This window comes from Chelmon rostratus, chromosome 11 (genome assembly GCF_017976325.1).
Source record: "Chelmon rostratus isolate fCheRos1 chromosome 11, fCheRos1.pri, whole genome shotgun sequence".
In the NCBI taxonomy this organism is placed as follows: Eukaryota; Metazoa; Chordata; class Actinopteri; order Chaetodontiformes; family Chaetodontidae; genus Chelmon; species Chelmon rostratus.
This window is the reverse complement of record NC_055668.1, coordinates 16,861,712-16,876,514: the sequence shown is the minus strand read 5'-3', so window position 1 is coordinate 16,876,514 and position 14,803 is coordinate 16,861,712. Positions and strand designations below refer to the sequence as shown.

The following is a 14,803-nucleotide window of genomic DNA, read 5'->3' as shown; positions in this document are numbered from 1 at the left end:
CTAACCACATGCTGACTGATTTCTTACACCTCTCTAGAGTGAAATGTTTAAAACCATTTAGCTGTAACATGATAGAAACCCCAAGGAAAGAGCAAAGACGAGCGACAAAAATGCAATTATATTTTAGGGCTATGGAATAATTATGCATCGGGGAGATGGAAGTTCAAATTCTTCCCTCAAAAAAAAATTAAACGAAAAAAAGAGATTGTGTTGGAACAGGGCCAATCTCTTAAAAACTCCCTCAACCAATGGCTGATTGAATAATGAAGCTGCCACAGTACCATTTCAGGAGTAAATTTTGGATTTTCAAGGAAGAACCAAGCATGACTAATGAGGAGAGACTATAAAAACAACCGCTTCTGGGTCTAAAGAGCAAAGTGAGGGTTCGTAAAGGCAAACGTATAAAGAAAATGAAGACGGATAACCACAAACTCCTTCTTTTCCATGTCATCATGATCACTGTCAATGTATTACAGCTAAATCTATTTGAATATTTCTAGTCAGGTACAACATTACTGAGAAAATTCAGTCTCCGTGTAATACGTAATTGTAAATCATTTCCACGAAATCCCCTCAGAATAGTTTTAGTCTAATTAGATACACTTGCACAATTTTTGTGTGTTGAGGTTGGCATGTGCCAGTTTTAATTGTTGAACTTGATGATCTTTTCCTACCAATTAGCTACTGAGCACCTGATGCATATGCAACAACTGTAAAAGCAATTAAGCTGCAAATTAACTGTAGAGATGAGTACACGGTGTGAGTGCAAACGCTCATATTCTGAGTGAGTTTTAGTTCACAATGTCACATTTCTAGAGGAGGTAACTCATGATACAGAAATGTGATCCTCACTTTATGAGCTTCTTTAACCCTTGTTCATATAAAGTACGCCTAATTTAATCCATGTAAACTCATTTAAAAACATTTTGTTTACAGTAGTGTGTTTTTAACAGCACCGATTGTATACAGTGGATCAATCTACTTATCAGGTTCAGAGTTGTTGCTTATGTTTGTGTAATGGAATAATGGATTATTAAATTGTCTTGGACTTTTTCATAAAGAATGAGAGCATCTTAGTTTTAAAACATAGGCTAGTAATCAATCATTAATGGGGGATTTCAAGTGGAACATACAGATGACTTAAAATGTACAAATCACAACTCAAATGTACATTATTTATGGAAGGAAACGGTGCACTTTTAAAACTTCATTTGTTTTTTTTCATATTGAGTTGCAATGCAATAGCACAGGTATTAGTTCAGGCCTGATACTCAGCTTGTTCCTATGAACCCAAAAATAATTGCCAGTTAGTCCAACACTGTAGTTAGAATTCTTGGTCTTGGCATGTGTGGAATAAATTCATAGGCTCACACCTTTGAATCCACCTTGAGGGCTCTTGGTAACAATTCATATTTTCAAACTCTAGTGGAGCCAATACAACAACTGTTCTAGTACTGAGACAAATGGTATTTGGTATTTTTGGCGATAGAGTTTGAGGAATACAAGAAATCTTTTTATTCAACAAAACATGCCAAACTTCTCAGTGCAACTTATCAATGTTCGTCTTCACAAAAGCAGCCAAACAAGAACATCCCACCAATAAAATAGCTTTTCAAAATTATGGATTTAAGGCCTCAACACCCAGACCTATTGGTAGCATGTATGTGGTTAACTAAACTGCTAGCTAAACTGTACCAATCAGGTTAGTCTAGCTCAGATAGCATCAACTCATATTCATCAGGCTACTGGCAGACGTTTCTTACACATATGGCGATTACAAGAACAAAAAAAATGAAACCTTTGGAAACATCTTGGAGTGTGCTATCAAGGTTCAGGGGCTTCAATGGTGTGAGCCATCTGGGCTGCTAGAAGGAGCCACTGTGCTCTGATTGCACACAGGTTCAGTAGTAATCTGCCCAACGCTACACAGAATAAACATCTTGTCACATCCTTTAACAGCAAACTACGTATGAGGTAAGAAGACTGTAAGTTAGCTGAGTAACTGGGGTTAAGGAAAGGCCAAGCTTGCCCCAGAGGCTGACTCCCCATGAGCTGAATGCCACTGACCTAGATTAATACCAACCACAGCAGCGCCAGGACTATTAAACACACCCCGGTTTCCTGTATCCTGCCTTTCTGTCTGTGTGTGAAATGATTCCATCTGTCAGTCTCAGCTGGGCTGTGAGAACACCGCTGAACGCTGCTGCCCACACACACAGACACATATATACAGACGGACACCAAAAAACACAGACGTGTCGGCTGGGAACTGGGGCCAAGGTGGGTGTCTGGCTGCATCCAGCCTCCAGGGAGGGGGTTCTGAAAAACTCTACTCAGCATGAAAGGCTGGAAGATAGGTAGCGAGATAGCGACTGCGGTCATGACGATGCGCAGCAGCGTGCCGTCGTACGAAGCAGAGTTCCTTTCCGAGGCTTTATAATTTCAGCAACGAAAACTAACCACACAGAACATTTTGTGCCAGTGTGCAACCTGAAAAGTCCTCTTTTTACTGACAGCAGGTTTTGTCTCTCTACTCCACCTCTGATGAGTACCATGCTTGTGGTAGTCTCTTTTCAGCCTCCTCATTGAAATAACAGTTTCCTTATCATGAGGACAATTTATCATTACATACATGTGTGCGTGTGTTTCTGTCTATGTCTGATGTCGGTATGTGTGTGTTTTCCCGCTTTTATGAATATGTACACGTGTATTAGGCATGCTTCCATGACCAAGGACAGCAGCTGGTATTCAATAGATACCAAACACAAGAAACACAGAATAACACAGCAAAGAATAACCAACACACTCCTCAGCCACCTGTGACCAAGAGCACACCGAGATGAAACTGAAGGGAAAAAAGAGACAGGATAAGGGCACAGACGGATTTGGAGGCCCAACTGATATTCAGATGAAAATAAGGGAACGAGACTTGAGCAGCAGAAAAAAAGGAGAGAAGAGAAAGGTCAGGGATGAGGTTTAAACAATGGAGAAAAGTCATGGACGAATGGGTGCAAAGTGGAACAAAACACTGTTCTTTGACTTATTTGAACTATTTCAGTCGTTCAGAAAAAACGGAAAACGTTCAAGATGATCATCATTCCAGTTTGTAGCGTACAGTGAAATGTAAACGTTTTTTCTCATGGCATGTTCAGCCAAGATTAAAACAAAAAACAAACCCCACAAGAAGAAAAAATGGTGTAAAAAAAACAATAAAAATGTGGAATATTAACAACACCTGCACAACGTGAATGGTGCATGGAATTCATACGGTATTTCCTTTTTAACAACAATATGTATACATATCTTTCCTGCATTGACTGCATGTCTGAACAAGATAATAAGACTTCTCGCTTTCTTCATATTGCAATTTGGCTATGCTGCTTTTTAAACAGCGAGTTCAGTATGGCTGTGGGTAAAACATAGACCTCATGCATCAGCAAAATCCCTGACAAGGCAATACCAATGAACTGTGGCTCTGTTATCGTACTAATGCACTCCCCTATCCCCTGATGGCACAAAACTTCATTATTGGAAAAATGTTCACCTTAGGTCAAAAGATGTTGGAAGCTATAAATAAAAAGCGGCATGCACTTTTAGTCTTGGAACAAAATCCTGTTCGGTAAATGTTATATATTTACTATAGAGACTTGCGTCTGCTTGATGTGTCAGATAGGTAGTAGAAAGAATAGGACGATTGCAGCATACACATGCATTACGCCTTAAAGAAAGCATGTGCTAAAGCTGTCTGAAAACCCCAGGGACACCTATTTCTAACCTCAGACAGAGTCCCAGGGGGAGTATTCTCAGAGGACTGAGTAGGAGGGACTGAGAGTCTGTGGCTTCTCTCTGGCTCAGTGAAACATTAACCCACAGTAAATCCTTTTTGTTCAGGATCAGGAATCAAACATCTCTATACGGGTGAAAATCAAACATGTCTTTGTGCGAACAAGCTGACGAGTTAAAAAGCCAACCATCCCACTGAGCTTCACAGCAGCCGAGAATCAAAGAATTAGCCTCGGGCTCACCAAACATTGGTAATATCCATATTCATAATGGAGATAGCTGGGGTGATAAGACTCCATCGCTCAGCTCCGCCACTCACTTTGTCAACACTTCCATGACTGCTAGCAACAAGTAGATAATATGCCACTTTTCACCACATATGAGTGATGAGAAGCAGGATGACAGCTTACCCTGTATAGCTCTCTGTACAGCAACAAGTACTGTAGATAAATGTTTTTGTGTGACATTGTGCAAGCATGTGTGAGTGTGTATGAGCGCTGATGCTCTGTGGCATGCTGATGTCCACTGCTCATTCAAATCAATGGGAAGTGCAGTCTCTCACTTAACAGTGTGGTTTAGGAGTCAAATGGTTTCATGGACATCTGCCAGATTTCCCTGTTTGGACTCCTGCCAGTATTTATGTGAGTAAAGAGGCTGTTGGATGCATGAAAGCATGGTATGTAGACAGATTTAACCTGGACTGCAAGGATAAACTTACGGCATTAAAAATGATCTTACTGGCCTAAGGGCTCGGAAAAACTGGCATTAAAGACAGCAAAATTTCATAGCAAAATCAATTCACTCTGACATGAATGACATGATCAGTGGATTCACTTCTGGGGGCAAAGTAAATCCACAAATATTTTCCATGTCAAGTTCAACTTTGGGTAAACTTTGAACAAATTCATAATAGCAGGTCTTGACAGTGCTGACTTTTCTGAGAATAGTAAGCTGGGGTCTAAAATCTAAGCCTTACAAAAGCTATGTAGCTTATTAGCTGTGTTTTATTCGACCTCTTCTACAAACTGCTCCTTGCTGACAGTTAGCAACCTTAAGATCAAAGAGCATTTATTCTCCTTAAATAACTCTATTTATTGAATGAAATTATGTATCATACTGAGAATTGCCAAGAAGCAGTCAACAAATGGAGGAACAATTGTGACCAGTGCTAACATGCTACAGTGGTTGTTAGCTCACCATTTACAGCAGTTTATGAACGACCCCTGTAAGCTGTCACTACGTCACCAAGCTTCTTGAACGCAGTATTTCACAACGAGACATGAATGAATTTTGCTGAGCCATTTCTGGCATGGACAGGTCTTTAATGGTCTAAAATTCATGTCATGCAATAGCGACATCATAAGAAATCAGCCAGGACCTCCCTAAAACCATACTTCATGTGGCTTTCAACAATCAAGTAAGGGCTGTAATGGAAGAAAATGACAATAATGACTGTGATACTTTTTAGACAGAGTTTACCACATCTATGTTTTAAGTAAAATGTGGGATAACAGGATCAAATTGAGTAAAAATTCTTATCTAATGACAGCATCAATTGTCCTGTGTCCACACAATGAGAACAAGCAGGACTATGAGATCAAATACTCCACAAGCAGGTCAAAGTCCAGGGAGATGCATGCCACTTGTGGTCGGCTACTGCTAGCAAAACAGCTCATAATAAACCAAGGACCCAACGCCTCACTACAGGGCTGCACAGCCAGAACGCCAGGGGCCCTGTCTTAGACATGCAGCCCTACTCTACCACACAGCATCAGCAAGCTTGTAAAACAAGCTGTTAAACTTTATCTGCATCATAACCATTGCGATAATACGCCACAGATGCCAGAATTTCACAAACCGATTTCCCTCAGGGTTTTTCTGACTATAAGCCTATTCTTTGTGCCTATTTGTTGAGATAATCTCCATGCTGGCATAAAAAAAAGAAAGTGATCATTTATGAAAAAAACTTCAGACTCTACATAATCAGTTAATAAAATGAGCTGATGCACCTTCCACAGCTATTAGAAGTAGCACTCAGGCAGTGTGCCTGCACACTGAAAGTGTGCGTACTGCACTACTCCAGATTGAAACATCCTATTAGCTTGCACATTCACAGAGCCATTAGCATTTAAATATGCAGGAGCTGTGCTCCTTTCAAAATGCCATTTTTACTCTGCTGCAAGGAGAGTTCTCCAGTTGTCATAAACAACTTTTTTTTTCTTTATTCAAGGACCTTTTCAAATGTCAGGGCCAATCAAACACAACACGACAGGTCTCTGGGTGGGAAAAAAAAATACAGCTCAGAGGGCAGAGAAGAAGAGCCGACTTATCATGCATATTCATGTGGTTGGAAGGTTCAATGACTGCTGTCTCTGAGAATTGTGAGCAGCGGCAAAATGGTCTGTATGGCAAGAGACAGCTGAAAAAAAGTAAGCTTTTTTTAACTCTTTTCTCCCCCTCACCATTTCCAAAATGTCAATGTCATAGAACCACAATGGACAAGGCTCTGTGTGGCCACAAGTGACTCCTAAAACCCCAACCCCAACTCTTTTTTCCCTTTCTCTCCGTCAGCAAATTTGGGCAGAAAAGTTTTCTCTGCGAAGTGGTGCTCAGCAGAATGGCAAACAAACAGAGCCACCTCTCCACTGGCCAGAGCCCACTTCAGCATTTTAGACATCTCTTTCAGTTTACAGCTTGCCTAACATCAGCAGGATGGATCCTCCTGACACAAGTCTATGTCAGCTTGGCTGGAATAGGGGCTCTGCCGAGACACAATGGAATCCTTCCTCCTCCTCCTCCTCCTCCTCCTCCTCCTCCTCATGCCACCTCCCTCCTGAGAGGCTGAGACAGGAGAGAGCGAGCAGGAAGGAAGGAACAAAAAAAAAGGAGGAAATAAAACACAATACATATGCCTGTACTTCCAATCTGCATGCGTGTGTGTGTGTGTGTGTATGTGTGTGCGTAATCCTCTTCAGGAAACTTCACCAGCTCGGACAGAGAGCTGCACACCCCACTGGTATCTTCCTCTCTATCTGTTTCTGTCTTTCTCTCTCCTTCACTTCCTGCCTCTCTTCATTAGTCCCTGTCTCTTCTCTCTGGCTCCAGCAAGGCACAGTCATCCAGGAGGACATTATTAGCTGTCAGCATTAACAAGCAGCGTAGCAGCAACAGCAGCAGCAGCAGCAGCAGAGTCGGTTTCATAACAATGCTCACAGAAAGCCCTTCTCTGCCCCAGCGAGAGGAGCAGGCAGTCAGGACAGCCTGCTGCGTGCAGATGGTGCTTTGTCTCTGCTAGTTCCTGCAAAAGTGACACGCAGACACAAACGCAAGCACACATGTACATGCACACATAGTTGGACGACGGTGCCACTATTCATTCCTAATCCTCTGTGGTTTGCATGAAAGTTAATGGCAGCTCCGGCTATGCCAAGCGAAGGAGGGGAGGTGAGTGGGAGAAGATCAACTCTTTTTTTTTTCTCCCTGCTGGCAAACACACACACACTTTTCCATGTTAGAAAGACAGTGTATTACATCCCTTTTAGATCTTCAAACTGTGCTCCTTCATCCATCCTCATTTCACACACCCCCCCCACCCCCAACACAAACACACATGCACAAAAACACACACACACACACACATACACACTCTCTCTATATATCTATCTCTGGCATAATGTCCATGCATGCAGTTGAGCGCAATTAGGACTTCTTTGGACAAAAATGGAAAGTCATTAAGGAGGAGCAGGGACTCCAAGTGTGATGGTTTACGCCAGGTGGGAGGCTATTAGACAGCCAAGTGGTGTGAGCAAACTCCCATGGTCATAAATACAGGGAACAGTAAACATCCTCCACTGTTCCCCCACGGCTGCTAAAGCACTTTCCTCCAATCATATGAGTTAATAATTTAGAGAAATGCTCATTTATGCATCCACAACATACCATACCCTCACTCACTTTACTTTAGGCTATAGTCATTTAAATGATTGCCTTGTTCGTGACAGGCCTTTTACCACAGGTGTTACTAATAACATTAAGAATGACTCTGTTCTATTCATGTGTCCCTGGCGACATGTCAAAATGTCTTGCATGGACAGACTACAGATTTCTAATTAATTGAGGGCAAATAACTCAACATCTATTGTATTTTATGTTCTTCCATCTGAGCGAAGACACTATAACACTGTCAAAACATGTTGTTTGATTCATTAATCATTCAACAAAAACAACAACAAACATTCACTGGTTTTAAAATTTCAAACATTTGCTGCTTTACTCTGCTTTATATCGTTGTAAATATCAATCTTTTTGTTTTGAACTGCTGTGTAAAAAAAAAAAAAAAAAACACAATATGAAGACATCGTCCTTGGCTTTTGGAACTTTTGATCAGCATTTCACACTATTTCCTGAAAAAGACTAGTTGATTAATCACAAAAAAGTGGATCAATTATGACAATCAGCATTATTTGTGTCCTTTAATGACAAGTTAAAATATAATGAAAGTTTTAACTCAAAGAGAAAACTCTTCAAAGAAGATTGAAGACTAAGATCAAAGTTTGACCTTCGTTTTCTACACAAGCTGCAAGACTACATCACCAAGACTCCAGCCATTAAACACTTTTTAACTGAACATCTATACATTCATTTATACACGATAAGCAGGTAAATGATGCAGCACAATAGACACAATCATTAAAATCTAATGCAAATAACAGTGCAACTTATCCACTTGATCACTATGGATATTGTATTTAATATCTGGCAACAATGTGTGGATATAATTTAGCAGTTTTATGTCTGATTGTCTCAATTAAAAATCCTGGACTATAATTTCCTTGTTTTCTGGCCATTATGCCAGCTGAACTGGGAGTGACTATTAAATACATTATTTTCGATTGGCAAAGCTTACAAACAAGCTTGTAGGATGCCAATGTGGCAGAAGCAAGCTGCAGAGAAGCTGTGAGAGTATGAAAAACTGACTTTGGCTGCACTTAAGAGCAAACAACTGAGAATGTATGTAATTCTCCATACTGTATATATTATATCACTGGCAGACAAGAGTACACACACACACACACAAGCGTCCTCTATCTTTTGAGCACACTGTGCAAACAGGCCTTATCAGTGTAGAGAATCAGACACCTGCTGCTGTCTGGTGCAGTCCACATCCACTCTCCCAAAACTATCCTTCAAAACCACACACAAAAACAACTGACTCAGACGCAAGTGAGACACAACAGAGCGTGTTAGAACAAGCAAGAAACAGGTGCTGAAAATTTGAAGAGTGCACCAATTACGCTAAACACACAGAAGCTTTTTAAGTGTCTGTTCTTTGAGACAAAACTATTACCAGGCAGCATGACATACAGTAGAACAGTTTCTCAAAGAATAACTGGAGCACAACTGTTGCCTAATGCTTCTCAAGTACACAGTTCTCAATTTGTGAAGAGCACTACTTCACAGCACGATCTTTGTTTTCAACATCAAAGCCTTAATACGATCTTAAGTCTAAGATGTCTAAAGATCTGCGTGACAAAAATTCAGCAGGACTCTTTGAAACAAAGAGCAATGTTCATGCACATTCTATCAGGAAAGTGTGAAACTTTCAAAAGCTAAACTGGCTCAGGGGCTATAGTTGAATGATTGTCTTTTCTTTAAACAAAACTCCAACGTAAAGAAAGGCAAACGCTAAGATTTGCTCAGTGAAACATGATTTACAGCCACATCAAAAGTCCTGTGGTCTAGATCCCAAATCTTCCTTGCTCCTGAGTGACATCAGGCTGTGCATTTTCAGCGTCTCGCAGATGGCACAGTGTAATTTCACACCCATTACCTCCTTCCACAATGCATAGCACAATCACATGACAGTAAAATCCTCTCAAACCTACTCCTATGGGAACTTTTAGAAGCCGTTAGTGGCTTGGCCATTATGGGAATTCTCAGAAGAGTTCACAAGAGCTATTTCAGCAACGTCCAAATTACTGTGTTAAATGGAGTATTAGGCTCTGAGAATATGATTAACCAATTGTAATTACTTTGCTTCTGTGACTTCAAAACAGGCAGCTAATGCACAATTCTGATTTTTTTTTTTTTTTTGCTTCTAGCCGTTCCTCTCTATAAAAGTAACCATGTCAACAACAGGACATGGCCGTAATGCAAGACGCTCGTCTAACGAAATAAACATAACACGCACTCTCTGTCCAAAGAAAACAACATGCCAAATGAGTGAGTAGTGAGCAAAGTGAGAAACAGCACCTGTGTTTTCATCATCTCTTCCTGCATCGGTGCACTTGTTCCCCAGCTTGCCTCTCCGCTATCCAGCATGTTATAATACAGCAGAAACACACAAATGAGTCCCTACACAAGCATGTTGTACAGCAGATCAGCCATGTACAACAGTGCTCTGTACAAGCACAAATCATGTTCGTAATCACAGCACACTGACTCCACCAGTCACCGGGGAATATCTGTTGAGGCAAATGAGACTCCTGATTTCCAATACAAACACATGCACACGCATCGACACTGATAGCTACCATCAAGCACAAGCCGTGTGCATGATACTGTATCATAAATATTAAAGCGTTGGTTTTTCATTTTCTTGGCATTTTCCTCCACAGCGATAAATCAAAAGGCCTGATAGGAGCTGCCATGTACATTGTGATGCTGCCTGTGATGCGTTTGCCTTGGGAGGTCAGCTTTCATATCTGAACACATGCAGGCCACAAAGACGTGAGAAGAAGTTAAACCCCCAGTGGAGTCGAAGGCAGGCGGATGAGGGGAGGCGAACAGCAGGAAGGTGGAGTTGCAGGGTGGGACTGAAGGAGCTGGGAAAAGGGAAATCCCACTAAGCAATGACAAAATAAGCAGTACTGTATCTGTTGCATCATCAGCAACTGATATATTTTTGGGGTGAACATGCACCATAATCTCTGACTCAAAGCAGACCTCTTGAGATGATCAGATACTTTAAATGACGTGGATTTTCAAATACGAACATTCGCCTCTGGAAGGGTGTGGGCCACGGCCTGTATATCATTCACAAAGGCCTTTTCTCTGCGGGCAGGCTCCACTCTAAGTTCCCCTGCCTGTTGTGACAATGCCCACGGGGGGGAGAGCAGATGTCCGTTGCCAGCAGCACATCTGCATACAGCCTCAATCCCCACCCCTTCTCTGGCCAGACAATGGAGCTGCCCTCCTCCTCCTCCACTTGAAGCTTTCCTCCACTGGAGCCTCCAAATGCAGTAAAAAAAAAAAAAAAAAGAAAAAGAAAGAGGAAGAAGAAGAGGGAGAGTGGAGAGAGTTGCTTTTGAGAACCACTGCCCGGTCAGCCTGTCCAAACTGTGAAATGGAAGGATTATCCTCCTGTTTCGAAATGTGCAGGTGCTCATATGGATGCCTGATTGGATCCCTAATTAAGCACTCATTAATTAGTAGGCTACAGATGACAAGTGAAGTTCAGACTGGATATGTTTGCTTACACACATGCTAGCAAGACATGTTGGAGCTGCACAAAAACACACTTGCACCAAACTTTTCATCAAACTCTTTCAGTACGTGTCAATATTCTTCATGATTTCAAATGGAGCCACTAAATATATGAAAATCCCTCATATCGGATCGTACTTGGATTTTTCATACGTTCGCCATTACCTTTTAACTGCCCAGCTCATTAGGAACTTAGTAAAGCCAATTCCCACATCACTATGAAGTGGAGTATCGCCTAATGTCTAATCCCACCCTCCCTTGTCCCTCCTTGCTGATGGCGCAGGGACACATGGACAGCGACGCGAGTATATCTTTCAAAACTATACCCCGGTGGAACACACACTGAAATATTTTACACCACCTTTGCAATAATCTTGAATCCTACCTCGACTGGATGTTTACTGAGAGTTCAAACGTCGGCTTTGGGGGCTCCAGAAATAGCATCGCTGGCTACGCATTGCAAATTCGCTTGTTATCTCGGATTTAGATAATGATCCACCTTTAGATGACATAAAAACTTAATCCTGAACGCAACGGGACAATCTCCGGCGCTGGGAAACGGTGCCTGCTGTCGCTTTTTACGGGGGGAAGTAGCCTCGGCTCTCGGTGTGCCTGGTTATCCTGCTGTTTACTTATACGGTTCATAAACACTCCTATTCTTTTCCTCCTGCCAGAATTGAGAGGTGTGTATCAGTTTGCTTTTCCTTTTTTTCTCTCGCTTTTTCAGCGAGGCGGAGCCTTTGCCCACTTCTCCCTCACACACACACACACACTCACGCGGGCCCGCGCGCGCGCACAGCAGAGATAAGAGACACTTCTTGCAGTTGATGGAGACGGGACAGTGGGAATGTTCGAGAAAGGCGATTTGTGATCGTGATATCGGTCCGTCTTAGGCTCGACTCTGTTCTTTTCCCCCTCTGTCATATTATTTTAGCAAAAACTTTAAAGGATAGCTTAAGATTTATAGTCTTAATGCAATTCTCACATACTCATTTGCACACTGAATGTTACCGGTTCCTGTGGTCAGAGCCATAGACTGAGGTCAATGTAATTTCGCGGTTTTAAGGACCAGCTATTCCTAAATCCTATAACCAGCTAACTCAAACAGATTTACTGCATTGAGTTGCGCCATTACAGCTTGAGGAATGTCTTAAGCTAGATAAGACTTTACTATTGTTTAAGTCAACTTCTGAAGCGCCCTCCAATCAAAGTCAATCAACTAGCTACATAAGCTAATGCTAGACAGAAGGTCACTCCAGTATCACGAGCTGTAATTTAACATACCTTCCTAATTTTGTTTTTATATTAAACTTAACTGTTAAGCTTTGTAAATGAATGATGTTTTATATACTGTCTACATACGTGGAGAAAACGTGTTTCAGAGTCAATATTCAAGCAGTTTCAGAATGTTGAATGCTAGAATAACGCTAGCTAACTTCAGCACTATTTGGTTATTTGGCTAACCTTATTACTGTAATACTTTGTGATTTGATACATATTATGTTATCTTTGTGCATGTAATTTAAAAACTTCACATATTAAAAAGCATTTTGATAAAGCGTTGATCATAATTCATACACGACCTCTTTCACTCCTCAAAACTTAAATATATTAGCGAGCTAATACAGGTTTTGTCAGTTGTGTGAGACACTTGGGCGCTAATATTAAGTAATCTCTATTTAAAGCCTTATCAGTGTTGATTTGTGTGGTACAACCCATTTTAACTTTTAACATTTAAGTGTATATCTATGTGTAAATCAATCATGTGTTTAACATGTTTTAACAAGGTTATTCAGAGCCGAATTCATTAATCACATGGAGGCCAGCCTCTCCTCCACTAGCTTCTCTAGTTCAGTCTCTCATTTAGATTATCAGTTGATTGATATATAATAAAAGATCAGCCGTGTTCCTGTTAACTTTCCATTATCTAAGACAAATTAGCATCTACTACAGCACTCACCTTAGATACTGAATCTTCATGGCCTCGCCTCTTTTGTCGAGCCATGATGTTTAGCTGGTGAAGGTCAAGGGCTTACAAAAACTTAGGTTTGTTAAAGCCTGTTAAACAGAAATATAGAAGAGACAATATTAGATATTTTTTCAAAAAACTACTGTCCTTATATATGAAGCGAGCCGCAAGACATAATGTTGAGAAATGTCCCAAGGCAAATATTTTTGGTTCCTGTTTGACTTCAATTCTATATGCTTGACCTACCTAACATCTTGTACAACTGTCTACAACTACGATTGAAAATTATCCATCCTGGGTATTTATTTATAGACTAAATCAATTTAAATTTGATTACCTCAGGGACTGAGTATAGGCAGGGAGGCTTATATTGTAGCTAGTGGTCTGCTGGGTGTTTAAACTGGTGTGCTTTAGATGGCAGTTACCCTAATATAAAGCCAGCTTCAACATTCACGCTACTTTCATAAGTTTTATCCATAAATCCCGTTTTTTCATTATTTTGCACTGGGCTGCACACCTAACAAATATTGAAATGGAAAGTAACATATAGTTTGAGTAATTTATTAACCGGGTACTGTTTAATTTTACTTGAGTAGTTTTCTTAGATGGTGATTTACACCTTTACATTTTTCAGAACTTGACCCACCACTGAATGAATGACAGATTTAGTCTATTCCCCAACCAAGTATATTTTCCTGGCAGTGTTGAAGAGACTTTGCAACAGTAACTAGACCCTGGGGAATTAAAATTTAGATGAACACTTAACTAAGTTGAAAGCTAAGTTGAAAAATACTAACAAATGGAAGGCTTTACAGACTGTTTTTGAGTGAGTCTGGTTAACATTTTCTGAGGGGCAGTATGGTTGTGTTGGGGGGACTTCAGAGTCAACCTCTGTATGTCTAAAATCCTGTTACGGCCCTGGCTGTAATTATTCCTTTTGTGCAGACAGAGACACACAAACCCACAGAATGATAGATGCATACATACATACATGCATACATACATAGATGTACATGTTCAGTGCTCAACTGCATGTTTACTCACTTCATTCCTCCTCTTCATGCCACAGGTGCGGCTGCTGCAACCGCAGCTGTGCCTTGATGTCATGCCTAAAACATGCAATCTATATTTTCCTTTTTTTTCAGCTCCAGTCTCAGCAGTAGAATAATTGTGGACCCCCTCTTCATTCACACGGTAGTGCCAGCCGTATAACTGCACAGATGGCAGAGAGCATCTTTGGGTTTCACGGTCACTTCAGTCTTTGCATACTCTCCAGCATTTCCAGCAAGCCGTAGTCTTTGAATGAAGCTTTCCACAAAGACACAGAAAATCACAGTTAGCAATAGATTGATAATTTACATATCTTCTATTCTGTATCTTGCCATAGCGTCTGTACCATGTACCCTGCGTGTGTGGTCCCAGGCCTGGGGGCTCTTGGCCCTGTCCTGAGTGCATCTTTCCCTGTGGTCATTTTGTCTTCAGCACAATGTAACTACTGGGCATGAACCCAAACACTCCAAAGACCAACACCAGCCAACAGGGGACACCAACTGAAGCATATGTTTT

At 41.1% G+C, this 14,803-nt stretch overlaps 1 protein-coding gene across 1 annotated transcript in view; it reads right to left on the bottom strand.

Moving 5' to 3' along the window:
* The window catches only part of ctbp2a (C-terminal binding protein 2a), a 66,491-nt gene extending 54,566 nt beyond the window's left edge, over positions 1-11,925 (bottom strand). The window contains exon 1 of the mRNA XM_041947081.1: positions 11,654-11,925. The gene's annotated coding sequence lies outside the window, so the exon portion shown is untranslated. The remainder of the gene's footprint in view (positions 1-11,653) is intronic.
* Between the last annotated feature and the right edge of the window lie 2,878 nt (positions 11,926-14,803).